Source organism: Mustela putorius, unplaced genomic scaffold, assembly GCF_011764305.1.
Source record: "Mustela putorius furo isolate JIRA1106 unplaced genomic scaffold, ASM1176430v1.1 tig00003988_pilon_pilon_pilon, whole genome shotgun sequence".
NCBI classification, from domain to species: Eukaryota; Metazoa; Chordata; class Mammalia; order Carnivora; family Mustelidae; genus Mustela; species Mustela putorius.
The window spans coordinates 2,692,931-2,708,808 of NW_025422127.1; the positions used below are offsets into that span (position 1 = coordinate 2,692,931).

Here is a 15,878-nt window from a genome sequence, read left to right on the forward strand (position 1 = left end):
GTTTATGAATGGGGTGGAGGTAGGTGGACGTTGTTATTAAAGGGCAACAGGAAGAATTCTTATGGGAATGGAACTGTTCTGTATCTTGATGGTGGCTGTGGATATACATTAAAATTCCACAGAACTCCCCCAACACGTATACCCATGCACAGAAAGGAGTACATGTACAATTGTCAAATCTGAATAGACTCTATGGATTGTAATAATATTAATTTCCTGGTTTTTACATGGTACTATAGTTACACAAGCTGACATAATTGGGAGAAATTGGGTGAAAGGCACATGGAATGGAAAATTGCTGTACATTTTTTTGGCAACTTCCTATAAATTATACTTATTTCACAATGAAAAATTAAAACAAATGACTGGAAGTGATAGCTTATAAAATAAGTAAAGAGCCAGCATTTAAAAATTTATTACAACTATATTCCGTATGTGTAAAAATCTAAAGGAAGCATGACCAGAGAAGAAGTAAAAAAAATCTCCAAAATGGTAGAGATAAAAAAACACTATGTATGACTAGTAGAAGATTAAAAACTGCAACAGAACAAATGGGGTGAGAAAATATGAAAACACAGCAAAGAAGTCAACCAAAATAAAACACAGAAATTTAAAAAAAAAAAACCACTAAAATAAAATGAACAAAGCATCCATGAACTGTGCGGGACAAATTCCAATTACCTAATAGGTGTCACTGGAATTTCTGAAGAAGAGATGGGGGAAAAATATTTAAAGAAATAATAATTTCCAAGTTTCTAAATTATAATAAAACTATAAATACAAAGATCCAACAAGCTGAAAAAAACAAACCAAGACACGCCATTACCAAACAACCTAACACTAATATTACAGTAATACAGAGTAAATTTAAAAGCAGCCAGGAAGAAGGATATATTACATATAGAGGAACAAAGACGAAGACAATAACAGAATTCTCAATGGAAACTATTCAAATCAGAAGACTCTTAAAAGACTGAAAGAAAAACACTGTCAACCACAAATTCTATACTCACAGAAAATATCTTTCAAAAATGAAGGCAAAATAAAGACTTTTTCATGCATACAAAAGCTAAAAATCACCAACAGAAGACCTGTGCAAGTCCTTCAGGATGAATAAATATGGTAATAGATGGAAATCTGAATATGCACAAATGAATGAAGAGCATCAAAAATGGTTACAATGTGGGTAATCATAAAAATCTTTTTTTACTCATTATTTAAATATTTTTTCAAAATTATAAACTATTCAGAGCAATAATTTTATACTGTAATTTATATATATATATAAGTATATAAATGCATGTGTATATGTGTGTATATACATATATGTGTGTATAAAATAAATAAATCTTCAAAATACACACACACACACACACACACACACACACACACACAAGTAAAGTGTATACCCAGAACAGGGCAATGGCCAGAAGGGGAGAAAAAGAAGTATACTATTGTAAAGTTCTTATACTACATATGAAACACTGTAACATTACCATGAAGTGAAATGTATAGCTGGAAAAATGGCAATCAACAGAAACTCAGTTAGGAATCCTAGACAGCCAATTTAAATAAGATCAAAAAAGGAAACTATGATTAAACAATTAAAAGAAAAGTGTAACATTTCAGAATTAGAATATTAATAGAAAGATAGAAATTACAAAAAGGAACCAAATAAAAATTCTGGATTTGGAAAGTACAATAACAAAAATGAAAAACATAAGTAGAGGGGTTTGATACAAGATATGAGCAGGCAGAAGAAAGAACCAACAAACTTGAAGTTAAGTCAATTAAGAATATCCAGTCTGGGGACACCTGGGTGGCTCAATGGGTTAAGCTTCTGCCTTCGGCTCAGGTCATGATCTCGGGGTCCTGGGATCAAGCCCTGCATCAGGCTCTCTGCCCAGTGGGGAGTCTGCTTCCCTCTCTTTGCCTATCTTTCTGCCTAATATGATCTCTATCTGTCAAATAAATAAATAAAATCTTAAAAAAAAAGAATATCTAGTCTGCAGGCACCTGGCTGGCTCACTCAGAAGAACAAGCAAACCCTTTATCTTGGGGTTGTAAGTTCCAGCTGCACACTGGATGTAAAGATTACTTAAATAAATAAATAAAAACTTTAAAACAACAAATGAAAAGAATATCCAGTCTGAGGAACAGAAGGAAAAAACTTAGGGCAGTGAGACAATAAAAAGAAAGAAAAGGCATTCAGTGTGGAAGAGAAGTAAAACTTTTTTACTACTTGCAGAGGCAGCTGCGTAGCTCAGTTGGTTGGGTAGCCAACCCTTGATTTCAGCTCAGGTCATGATCTCAAGGTCCTGGGATCCAGCCCCAAGTTAGGCCCCTTGTTCAGCAGGGAATCTGCTTGAGGATTCTCTCTTCCTCTCCCTCTGCCCCTCGCCCCACTCATGCTCACTTGCTCACTCGCTCTCTCGCTCTCTCTCTAATAAATAAATCAATCTTCAAAAACAAAAAAAAAAATTTAAAGATTTTATTTACTTATTTGTGATAGAAGGAGACACAGCAAGAGAGGGAACACAAGTAGGAGGAGTGGGAGAGGGAGAAGCAGGCTTCCCACCAAGCAGGGAGCCCAATGCAGGACTTGAACCCAGGACCTGGGGTCATGACCTGAGCTGAAGGCAGACATGCAATGACTGAGCCACCCAGGCATCCCCCAATATTTTTTTCTATTTGTAGATGACATGATCTTATATATAGAAATTCCTAAGGAATCCACTAAAAACTAATAAACAAGTTCAGCAAGGTTGCAAAATACAAGGTCAACATACAAAAATTGATTATATTTCTATACACAGGTAATGAATATTCCAAATGTAAAATTAAGGGAAAAAGTCCATTTACAGTAGTAACAAAAATAATACAATACTTAGGTATAATTTTAACAAGGAAGTATAATAGAATAGGATTTTTTTTAAAAGATTTTATTTATTTGACAGACAGAGATCACAAGTAGGCAAAGAAGCAGGCAGAGAGAGAGGGAAGCAGGCTCCCTACCGAGCGGAGCCCGATGTGGGGCTTGATCCCAGGACCCTGGGACCATGACCTGAGACAAAAGCAGAGGCTTTAACCCACTGAGCCACCCAGGCGCCCCTAGAATAGGATTTAAAAACCTGTAAAGCTTATATATTAAAAATTATAAATAATCGCTGATAGAAATTAAAGAACTTATTATTAAATAAGGGGAAAGATGTCCCATGTTCATGGACTGAAAGATTTAATATTGCTAAGCTGGTAACACTCTCAAAATTGACCTACAGATTCAGTGTAATCCCTATGAAAATCCTTGCTGGCTTTTTTGAAGGCAATGACAATCTGATCCTAAAATTCATATGGAAATGCAAGGGACCTGAAATAAACAACAAAAAAAATTTTATTTTAATTTAGATTTTGTTTATTTGACAGAGAGAGAGAGAGACAGTGAGGGAGGGAATATAAGCAGGGGGAGCAGGAGAAAGAGAAGCAGGCTTCCTGCGGAGAAGGGAGCCTGATACAGGACTCGATTCTAGGACCCTGGAATCACGACCTGAGCCAAAGGCAGACACTTAATGACTAAGCCACCCAGAAGCCCTCTTTTTTTTTTTTTTTTAAAGTAATCTCTACACCCAACATGGGGCTCAAATCAAAACTATGAGATCAAGAGTCCCATGTGCTACCAAATGAGCTACCCAGGCCACCAAAGAACATAATCTTGAAAAAGAAAAACAAAATTGGAGGACTCACATTTCCTAATTTCAACCTACCGCACAAAGTGATAGTAATCAGAACAGTACTGCAATGGAATAGAACTGAAAGCCCAGAAATAACCCTTTACATTTATGGTCAACTAATATTCAAAAAAGGAGGTCAAGACAATCAGGCCAAGGACAGTCTTCTCAACAAAAGGTGCTATGACAAGTAGAGAGCTAAACATAAATGAATAAAGTTGGAACCATATCTCATATTATACAAAAAATTAACTCAAAATAGATCACAGACCTAAATATAGAGCTAAAGCTATAAAATTCAATATGAAACAGTGGAATAAATCTTCGTGACCTTTGGTTAGGCAAAACTTTCTTATACATAACACTAAAAGCATAAGCAACAAAAGAAAAAAAGATCAGCAGACTTCATCAAATTTAGAACTTTTGTCTGTAAACAATACTGTCAAGTGAGTGAAAAGACAACTCAGAATAGGAAAAAAATATCGGCAAAAGAACTCTTACAACTCGGGCGCCTGGGTGGCTCAGTGGGTTAAGCCTCTGCCTTCGGCTCAGGTCATGATCTCAGGGTCCTGGGATCGAGTCCCGCATCGGGCTCTCTGCTCAGCAGGGAACCTGCTTCCTCCTCTCTCTCTGCCTGCCTCTCTGCCTACTTATGATCTCTCTCTGTCAAATAAATAAATAAAATCTTAAAAAAAAAAAAAAGAAAAAGAAAAAAGAACTCTTACAACTCAATTTAAAAAAAGACAAGTTTTCCAAAAATACTACAAACGATTTAAATATACATTTCTTTAAATAAAATATACAAATGACCAATAAGTACAGAAAAAGAAGCTCAAATTCAAGATCATTAGTTGTCAGGGAAGTGCAAATCAAAATCATATTACTTGACACCCACAAGGATGGCTAGAATCAAAAGACACACAATAAGTTTAGTAAGGATAGACAAACTGGGACCCTCATACATTGCTAGGGGGAATGCAAAATTATGGAGCCACCTTGGAAGCGGTTTGACAGTTCTTCACAAAGCTAAACGGAGTTATCATATGATCCAGTAATTACACTCCTAGATATATACCCCAAAGAAAATATATATCCACACAAAAACTTATAAATAAATAAACATTCACAGCAGCATTATTCATAGTACCCAAGAAGTGGAAACAACCCAAACGTCTACCAACTGATGAATGTATTAGCTAAACGTGATATACCTACATGATGGAATATTATTTGGTCATAAAACGGAATAAAAGTACTGATACGTGCTACAACTTGTATGGATATTAAAATTATTATGCTAAATGAAAGAAGCCAGACACAAATGCTGATCCTTTTTAGAAGATATATCCAGAAGAGGCAAATCCACAGAGACAGAAAGCAAATTAGTGGTCACCAGGTGATTTGGGGGGGGCGGCAGGGGAATGGGGCATGATTATTTAACGAGTATGAGATGGTTCACATGATGATGAAAAACTTTTGAAACTAGAGAGAGCTAGTGGTTGCACATCATAAATACAGTAAATACCACTGAACTACAAACTAAAATTGTTAATTATAAGTTACATGAATTTCACAATTTTTTAAAAAAGAAATTCCTTAAGGGAGGAAAAAAGTATATGCCCATACAAAGTTTTATACACAAATGTTTACAGCATAACTTTTAGCTGCCAAAAACTGGAAACAACGCAAATGTGCATCATCAAAACACAAATGGATAAACAAATTGTGTTATAGCTATACAATGGATTGCTACTCGGTAATAAACATGAACTACTGATACATGCATCAACATAGATGAATCTCAAAATAATTATGCTTAGTTTAAAAAAAGCCAAAGAAAAAAATAAATAAATGTGAGAGTATATACTTTACAATTCCATTTATATAAAATTCTAGACAATGCAAACTGTTCTATAGTGACAGAAAGTTCATCAGTGGTTGCCAAGAAACCACAGAAGTTGAGGGGAAGTATTAAAAATGGGGATAAGGAAACTTGTGAAGGTGATATTTTCATGATCTTTACTGTGGTAACAGTTTCATGGGTGAACAACACATATATCAAAACTTAACAAACTGTATATTTTTAACATGTACAGCTTACTGTATGTCAATTACAACTCAAGATTTTGAAAAAGATGGGGAAAAGGCTAATAGGACAATGTATTCATGCTGACCACCCAACAGCTCTTAAGGGAGTGGTAAAACAGTTTTAGTTTACTTTGATGAGTGTATAAACAACTCCTGGCAAAACTATACATGGAGAACCACTCACAGCAAGCATACAAATTTGAATTTTTGTAAATTTACAAATACTTCTATCAACCAACATTATAATATCAGATGCTGAATCTTCATTTTTGACTGATTTTCAAGTACTGCTAAAAACCCTCTCAGTTCCAGCAAGTACTACCATTAGCATGATCTGTAAATAAACATTTAGACATACCAAGAAAGCTCCTACAAGAAGCCCTTATAATAAGGTTCCTTAAAGCTAAAACACCTGTGAACAGTATTTCATGTGTGACAAAAACAACACAAAAGATTCCTATTATCCATACTAATAATCTTTTAAGAATGCCCCCATTAGTATCTATTAACCTTTTGTAAGATAAAGTAAATATCTATTTTGTAAGGTAAATATCTATTTACCTTTTATAGATATTCACTCAAATTTAAACTATTTCAAACTTATTATCTTTCTAAAAAGCTAGAAAAGCCTTAAAATTAAAACTCTAACTAATCTAATCGGATTTTTAAAGAAAAATCTAATTGGATTTTTCTTTACCAAAAAGTATGTCCATTGTTTCAAAGACAAACAAAAAGTATGATGTATTCAGTAGTGAGAAAAGTTATGAAAATGAGGATGAAGTTCAGTTAAAACCACTTTATATTCATGTACTTATGACAGGTGAGGAATGACATCATCTAATTCAAGCTACCATCATCTCTCACTTCGACTACAGCAGTAGTCTTTTTTATTTCCTAATTCAGGTGAACTCAGTCTTAATACACTCTAGTCTCAGTTTCTTCATCTATTAAACGGATACAATAACACTTCCAACTTCATGAGGTTGCATGACAATTAAGAGAATATAGGTATAGCACTTAGTTTGTTGTCTAGCACATAGAAAGTGCTCTATAAATGTTACCTATTATTACCTGAATAAATGTTCAGCCTCCATGAGTCCAGTGCTGGAATGGCATCACGTAAGAAACAAGTCTAACCTCAAAAAAAAAATAAATAAATAAATAAAATAAAGTTAAAAGCAATTACAATCTTAATGTAGGGAGACTCCCAAAGAAAAATATCCATTCCAAAATCCACAGCAGCTTCTTTTTTTGGTTTTTTAAGATTTTATTTATTTAAGAGACACTGGGAGACAGAGTGCACACGTGAGCAGGGGTGGGGAGAAGGAGAAACAGACTCCCTGCTGACCAGGGAGTCCAAACTGGGGCTTGGTCCCAGGATCCCAAGATCATGACCTGAGCGGAAAACAGATACTACAGTGACCAAGCCCCTCCACAGCAGCTTCTTTGTATCTTTTTTCCCAATTCCTTTTGTTCACAATGTTTCTCATAACCCTATACTTGCCCTGAACCCTCTATCCATTCCCTTTTTTTTTTTTTACATCCATTGCTTTAATGCACAGTTTTTTCTGGTTTTTTTTTGTTGTTGTTGTTGCTGCTGTTTTTAAGTAAACTCTACACCCAACATGAGGCCTTGAACTTACAACCACAAGATCAAGAGTCACATGCTCTGGGGAGCCTGGGTGTCTCAGTCTGTTGAGCAACCGACTCTTGGTTTCCACTCAAGTCATGGTTTTGGGGTCCTGGGATCAAGCCCTGCATCGGGCTCCAGGGTCAGTGAGTAGTCTGCTTGAGATTCTCTCCTCTCCTCCCTCTGTCCCTCCCCAGCTAGCATTCACACTCTCTAAAACATAAAATCTCTGGGGCGCCTGGGTGGCTCAGTGGGTTAAAGCCTCTGCCTTCAGTTCAGGTCATGATCTCAGGGTCCTGGGATCGAGTCCCGCATCGGGCTCTCTGCTTGGCAGGGAGCCTGCTTCCTCCTCTCTCTGCCTTCCTCTCTGCCTACTTCTGATCTGTCTCTGTCAAAGGAATAAATAAAATCTTTAAATATATATATATATATATAAAATCTCTAAAAAAAAGAAAGAGTCACATGTTCTACCAACTGAGCTACCCAAGCCCCCTACCTATTCCTATTTTCAATTCACAATACAATACTCTACTCATCTGGCTATGTCTCCTCTAATGATACCCTCTTCTAAGCAGTTCTCGATCCACTTTCTAAGTTAATCATCCAGTCTTACTCCTTGAAATTCTTCAGCTGTCTTCCACCCATTATCCTTTAAACTGAACTAGCAGACAGGTAATCTCTCTCAGTAGATGAGAAGAATATAGAGAAGCCAGAGACAGAATTTTCTTCTGTGAGTAGAAATAAATATTACAAACACATAATTTAGTATCTCCCCTCCCTGACTACAATATTATTATTGTTGTCGTTGTTGTTGCTATTACAGGACTCTGAGAGCTGGCTGCTGCTTAATCCACAAAAGAAACTCTGAGTGCTGAATGCTACCACTAGAACCCTTCATATGCCAAGCCCGTCTGTGTTCTTGAAACCCTCAAAATACCTAAGCCCCACCAGGTCCTATGCTGAAGTGAAGAGTATCCCTAACTCTTCATTTTGTTTTACAACTCTACCCATGAGTATCACATCGCTAAAGTCTGCCTTTCCAATATCATACTATATTTCTATGAAAAAGCTCTCTGGTTTCTTTATAGCCCCTGAACCTTAGGGTTCTGGCATTAGAGATGTGTGGTAGCTTGGTTAGGTTTGGGAAGCATGACCAGGATAATCACACTTCCCCTTTTTCACCACCAAGCTTGTCCTAAAACACTGTCTGCATGGTAATCCCCCCACCCCTAGGAAATGCCTTATTCTCCCCTCTGCAAAGAAATTACTAGTTGCTTTTCCCCATAGGCCCTCAAGGTTTGCCCAGATGTGCCTGATTTTTAAGTGGGCAGAGTGAGTTCATGTTGAGAGCCCTGCCATACCAAGAGTTCTCTCTCCATTTTGGAGTTAGAGAATCAAGAGCAACATAATTCAAAACACATATTAGTGCTTATTGATGTTATGGTTTTCTTGCCCTATTAGTAATTTTACCAAAATTAAAAGTGGAATACTTTCTGAAAGAAGTTCAATTCCTTTCTGCCGTCCATCCTCCATAACCCCCAAATAGTTCGCAGGTTTTTCATAAAATACAATAGTCTCTTAACTAATCTCTCTACTTCCTTTCTGGGTACTCTGCTATCTGTTTTCCCCAGAGAAGTATGAGTTATCTTTTAAAACTGTAAATCAGATCATTTAGCTTTCTTTATCAACCAGCTTCTTTCTACCAATGGTTCTCCATTATCCTAGGTGAGGTCTATGGAGTCCTACAAAATCTGGCCCCTGCCTATTCTTGAAAATAGAAACCACATACTCCCAATGAGGCCTTAGTATTTCCTTCTGACCAGAACACTCCTCTCCCATCAGGAAATGCTGGTTCTGCCTCCCTTTAAGTTCACACGCCACTATAAAAAAGTATTCCTGACCATCCCATCTGACTATACCCCTCTCCCTTACTCTCAGTCACATCACCACATCTATCTTCTTCATACCACTCACATACTCACTCATAATCTGTAATTATTTATTTATTTGAAAACTGCCTATCTTCTCAAATGAAAATGTAAGTTCTTCAAGGACAGAAATCTCGTGTCTTATTCTTATCTGTACCTCAATGTGAAATAGTGCCTGACACATAAATACTGTAATGTTTTCTAATTGTCTGATTAATTTACAAAGCTAAGTACTACCTCTGAGGTAAACTTCAGTTTTTAAAAGAAATTTTAAACTTATTTGTATAGCCAGGACACCTGGTGTCTCAGTCATTTAAGTGTCTGCCTTTGGCTTGGATCATGATCCCAGGAGTCCTGGAAACAGAGTCCCACACTGGGCTCCTGGTTCAGCAGGGAGTCTGCTTCACACTCTGCCCTCCCCTTCTGCTCATGATCTCTCTCACTCTCTCTCTCAATTCAAATAACTATAAAAATGTTTTAAAAATTAAACTTAAGGGACGCCTGGGTGGCTCAGTTGGTTAAGCCGCTGCCTTCAGCTCAGGTCATGATCCTAGCGTCCTGGGATCAAGTCCCACATCAGGCTCCTTGCTCCGCAGGGAGCCTGTTTCTCCCTCTGACTCTGCCTTCCACTCTGTCTGCCTGTGCTCGCTCTCGCTCGCTCTCTCTCTGACAAATAAATAAATAAAATCTTTAAAAAAATAAAAAAATAAAATAAAAATTAAACTTAAAAAATAAACTTATTTGTATAGCCAATAGGATGGCCTAGCCATCATACCCTGTGTTCTTGTGCTCATTGTAACAAACTGCCTTGTATTCAGGCTCCCCTTCTTTCTCTGAAGATAAAATAGGCACTCAGAAAATAAGACGGCAACCTTATCTGGCAGCAATGTTCTCTGGGTCTGAGAGACCCAAACCCAAGGTTCTCAGGCAACAGCTAATGACAAAGATCTGGTTACCAGCACTGTACTAAGGAGTGCCTCACAACCCAGAACAACCAGGTTAAACTGACAAAAGGTGCAAATGCCTGTGAGAGAACACAGTTGATAAAGAGTTCTGTGAAGCACTCCAAATGCCTTGGAGATAACCTCACAAGAGCAGGAAGATTCAGTTCAGCCATCTGACTGGTGGTGTGTTCTGTAAAGCCTTAGTAATGACCCTGTCACCAGGAAAACAGATCAGCCTTAGCCTTCTAATCAGCTGCATTTAGCAGCCAACATCCATCTTTTGCAATAAAATGCCACCTCGAGAGTTCCTATTCCCACCAAATTATCACAGGTTTGGGAAACAGATATATCAGAAACTATACTTAACAAATCTACTTGTCTGGGACCCAAGACAATTAATTAAACTTACTAGGAAAAGCAGAAAAAATAGCCTCCAGCCACCTGGAGACAAGTTTTAAAGATCCTAAAAACTGTTAACACTTGAGCACACCAAAATGGCTATAATCTGCAAACCAGCCACATGTCACTTCCAATAGTACTCCTACACTGAAAGTGACCTTCCCCCTCCAAAATAAATAACGTTTAAAGTCAGGTGAATCTTGAACAATGACTCTGACTTTTTTTCTAAAATAAGAGCTATGACAGCTACCTTAATGAGAGGCCTAATAAATTCAGGGTAAGGGGCTCATTGTGCTGACACTGTCACCTCATCTAGGACTTCAGCTGATTCATCCTGATGCGCTGACAGGTCATTGACATCTGCACCTTTCCCAAGATTCTTGTTTATTTCACATATAGAAACACTGTCTCCTCACAACAACTGCAGTCCAGACCCCTTCTCCTGCTGCAGAGACTTTCCCTTCCAGACTTCACTAAGACCTTGGAAAAACAGTTGTCAATTCAGGCTCATATTAGTAACTCTAGATGGCTAACAAGGCATGGAAGAGATGGGAATAGAGCTCATAAAAGGACCAATGCTAACATTCGGGTCATCAATTTTTTTAAAAAGGATGTAAAAAAAGATCAAAATCACTAGGGAAGAAACTAATCTCTTCATCATTAACAAATGGTTATTATTATGATAACTGAGAAAGTCACAGTCAGGACCTGAAAATGTCTGGTCCTTGGCCACACCAAGTAATCACAGAAGACATCCTTTAAGTAAGCTTTGTTCTAACACAAACTACAGGCAAATGATAAAAATACAGGCAATGATAAAAAAATCCACAAACTTCATTTAAAAGGAGTGATGGGGGCACCTGGGTGGCTTAGTGGGTTAACCTCTGCCTTCAGCTCAGGTCATGATCTCAGGGTCCTGGGATCGAGCCCCATATCTGGCTCTCTGCTTGGCGGGGAGCCTGCTTCTCCTTCTCTCTCTGCCTGCCTCTATGCCTACTTGTGATCTGTCAAATAAATAAATAAATAAAACCTTTAAAAAATAAATAAAAGGAGTGATGGAAAGAAGGGAGGAAGAGAGAGAAAAAGAGAAAGAAAGGAACAAGGAAGAACAATGAGGCCCAATGCTGTAGATCAAACACGCCCACAAATTATTTGCAGCAATTGCCATCAAAAAGTGGAGTTCATTTCCTCACCCTCGAATCTGAGCTGGCCTTGGGACTTGTTTTGTCCGACAGAATATGGCATGAATGACATTAATTTCTGAGCCCAAGTCTTAAGAAACCTTGCAACTTCCACTTTTGCTCTTGGGACCTAGTCACCATTCAAGGTAGCCAAGACAGACAGCAGGAGAGGCCAAGGCACCCTGGATGACAGCTCCAGCCTAATGATGGATAATGCCAGAGTAAGGCTATCCAGGTACAACCAGCCCCTCAACAACCTACCAAATGACCACAAACACATGAGTAAGACCAGCAAATTCCATGTGCAATGAGGCAAGCCAGATGAGCCCTGTTCAAATTGCCACCCCACCTAATCATAAGCGAATAAACATCTGGGGGTTTTGTTTGTTATTTTTTTAAAGATTTTATTTATTTGACAGAGAGAGAGAGAGAGAACACAAGCAGGGGGAGAGGAAGACAGGGGGAGAGGGGGAAGCAGAATCCCCACTAAGCAGGGAGCCCTGTGTGGGGCTCGATCCCAGGACCTTGAGATCACAACCTGAACCCAAGGCAGACACTTAACCGACTAAGCTACCCAGGTGCCCTAATAAATAGTTGTTTTAAGCCACTAAGATTTGGAGTGGTTTGGTCGACAGCAATAGGTAACAGAAAGGGGTGTCTGGGTGGCTCAATAGGTTAAAGCCTCTGCCTTTGGCTCAGGTCATAATCCCAGGGTCCTGGGATCGAGCCCCACATCGAACTCTCTGCTGGGCAGGGAGCCTGCTTCCTCCTCTCTGCCCACTTGGGATCTCTGTCAAATAAATAAATTTAAAAAAAAAATAGGTAACCTGCAATTAGCTGAGTCTAATTCAAAACATCAGTAGTGACACACTCAAAAGCACCATATGCATTGCTATCATGTAAGGGAACTAGAATCTCTAAATAATAATATACATAATCACTCTTTATAGATAAGATGTATATCACAGAATCCCAGCAAAACACTCATTAATAAATTTGTTCCATCATCTATCCTACACATAAACATCTGCAGAAGATATGTACAAATATATGCATCCCACAAAGGACTCATATATAAGATATAAAAAAAATTTCTACAAATCAGTAAGAAAAAGACAACTTAATTTTTTAAATGGACAAGATCTGAAAGCACTGGGGCCCCTGGGTGGCTCAGTCAGTTGAGTGTCTGCCTTTGGCTCAGGTCATGATCCCAGAGTCTGAGGTTCAAGCCCCATACTGGGCTCTCTCCTCAGCAGGGAGCTTGCTGCTTCTCCCTCTCTCTCTGCTCCCCACCCACCCCATCCCCGCTTATATATTCTCTCTCTCATAAAAATAAACAAAATCTTGGGGCACCTGGGTGGCTCAGTGGGTTAAGCCGCTGCCTTCGGCTGGGGTCATGATCTCAGGGTTCTGGGATGGAGCCCCGCATCGGGCTCTCTGCTTAATGGAGAGCTTGCTTCCTCCTCTCTCTCTGCCTGCCTCTCTGCCTGCTTGTGATCTCTCTCTCTCTCTCTCTCTCTCTCTCAAATAAATAAATAAATAAATAGTCCTTTTTTTGATAAATAAATAAATGAACAAAATCTTTAAAAATAATAATAATAATAATAACAAAGAGTTGAGGGACACCTGGGTGGCTCAGTGGGTTAAAGCCTTTGCCTTCAGCTCAGGTCATGGTCCCAGGGTCCTGGGATGGAGCCCCGCATTGGGCTCTCTGCTTGGCAGGGTGCCTGCTTCCTCCTCTCTCTCTGCCTGCCTCTCTGCCTACTTCTGCTGTCTGTCAAGTAAATAAATAAAATCTTTAAAAAAAAACAAAAAGCTGAAAGCACTCCACAAAAGAGGATCCTTAAAAGGCCAATATGCATATAAAGATACTCCAAATCAGTGGTCATCAGGGAAATGCAAATTAAAGTCACAAAAAGACATCACTACATCCCCAACAGCTACAATTAAAAGGAATGACAATACTAAGTATACTCAAAGACACAGCACAACCAGAACTCTCATACAATAAATTAGCATAACCACTTTGGAAAACTGGTAGTACTTATATTATACCCCATGAACTAGCAATTCCATTCCTGGGCATATAACCAGAGTGCTTACATCTATGAAAAGATATGCACAAAGTGTTCACAGCAGCATTACTCATAACAGTCCCAAACTATAAATGACTCAATAGAAAACTTATGATATAGTCAGAAAATGGTGTATTATCTAGCAATGATAAAGAATCACTGCTATATGCAACTACATTCATGAAATTCAAAGACAATGTAAAGCAAAAAAGACACAAGCTTATATACTATATAATTCTATCAACATGAAATTCAGAAACAGATTAAAACTAATCTATGGTAATAGAGGTCAGATTACTGATTCTTCGGATACAAGAGTATCTGAGGGGATAGCTTATAACTGACATGATGATGGATGCAGCTGGTTGTGTACCTGAACAGCCAGCCAGCCAAGAGATGCTGCTAGGCTTAGTTCTGCTTTAGGAAGGAAATATTCTAACTCCTTCTGTGGTTCCATGACCAAGTCAGCGCCTTAGTTAAAAACCTCATCATTTTCCACTGGTCTCCTTACTACAAGACACACTATGGTAAAGTGATCTTTAAAAAATACGAGGGCATAATCCACCCACACCCCTACCATACACACACTCCCCTCCTTAAAATCCTTCAAAGACTCTCCGTCTCTTTTACGATAAATTCAGCACTCGTTAGCAGGATACTTAAGTTCCTTTATGATCCGGCCCTTGACTACCTATTTTCTTTCTCTCCATATATCCTGAGTTCCATAACAAAATGCTTGCAGTTGACCTGAAAGCTGTTTTTTCTCACCTCAGTTTCTCTGGCTATGTAATGCATGCTCTACCTAGAAGAGCAGTTCTCGAAGTATGGTCCCAGGAGGCCTAAGAGGTCCACCAGTTTCACAACAAGATCTTATTTTTCATAACAACACTAAGAGGTTAACTGCCTTTTTCACCATGGTGAAATGGTAGGTATAACTGCCACTGCCTTAGCATATATCAAGGTAGGGGTATCAAACTGTACTAAAACTATCATATTCTTCACCACCTCACACCTGCAGATTAAAAAAGAAAAATTTTAGGGCACCTGGTGGATCAGTGGGTTAAGCCTCTGCCTTTGGCTAGGTCATGCATGGTCTTAGGATCCTGGGATCGAGGCCTGAGTTGGGCTATCTGCTCAGTGGGGAGCCTGCTTCCTCCTCTCTCTCTGCCTGCCTCTCTGCCTATTTGTGATTTCTCTGTCAAATAAATAAATATTTAAAAATAAAATAATAAAAAAAAAGAAAAAAAAATTTCAGGGGCACCTGGGTGGCTCAGTCATTAAGCATCTGCCTTTGGCTCAGGTCATGATCCCAGAGTCCTGAGATGAAGTCCCGCATCAGGTTCCCTGCTCAGTGGAGAGCCTGCTTCTCCCTCTCCCTCTACCGCTCACCCTGCTTGGTGTGCTCTCTCTCTATCAAATAAATAAACAAATAAGATCTTTAAAAAAGAAAAATTTTACTTGTAAATGTCTTTAATAAAGCAGTAAAAATAATTTTATTAGCTTTCCACTCTTGAGTACATGTCTTTTTAATAATCAGAATGGCAAAATGGAAGTATAAACCAGTTCTGCAGCGTATCAATAAAAAAAAAATAAGATGTTGAAAAAGCATTTGACAAAGTACAGCATCCCTTCCTGATCAAAACTCCTCAAAGTATAGGAATAGAGGGCACATACCTCAATATCATCAAAGCCATCTATGAAAAACCCACCACAAATATCATTCTCAATGGAGAAAAACTAAAAGCTTTTCCACTAAGGTCAGAAACACGGCAGGGATGTCCATTATCACCACTGCTATTCAACATAGTACTAGAAGTCCTAGCCTCAGCAATCAGACAACAAAAGGAAATTAAAGGCATCCAAATTGGCAAAGAAGAAGTCAAATTATCACTCTTCGCAGATGATAGG

General features: G+C 38.5%; 1 protein-coding gene across 25 annotated transcripts in view; it reads right to left on the reverse strand.

The window, feature by feature from the left end:
• Nucleotides 1-15,878, reverse strand: part of R3HDM2 (R3H domain containing 2) — a 165,340-nt gene that overhangs the window by 112,940 nt on the left and 36,522 nt on the right. For 23 of the 25 annotated variants that reach the window (XM_045071654.1, XM_045071655.1, XM_045071645.1 and 20 more), the window contains one exon: nt 6,885-6,950. The exons of 1 other annotated variant lie outside the window; for it this stretch is intronic. The gene's annotated coding sequence lies outside the window, so the exon portion shown is untranslated. The remainder of the gene's footprint in view (nt 1-6,884; nt 6,951-15,878) is intronic. One more of the 25 variants, XM_045071646.1, reaches the window with a different exon arrangement.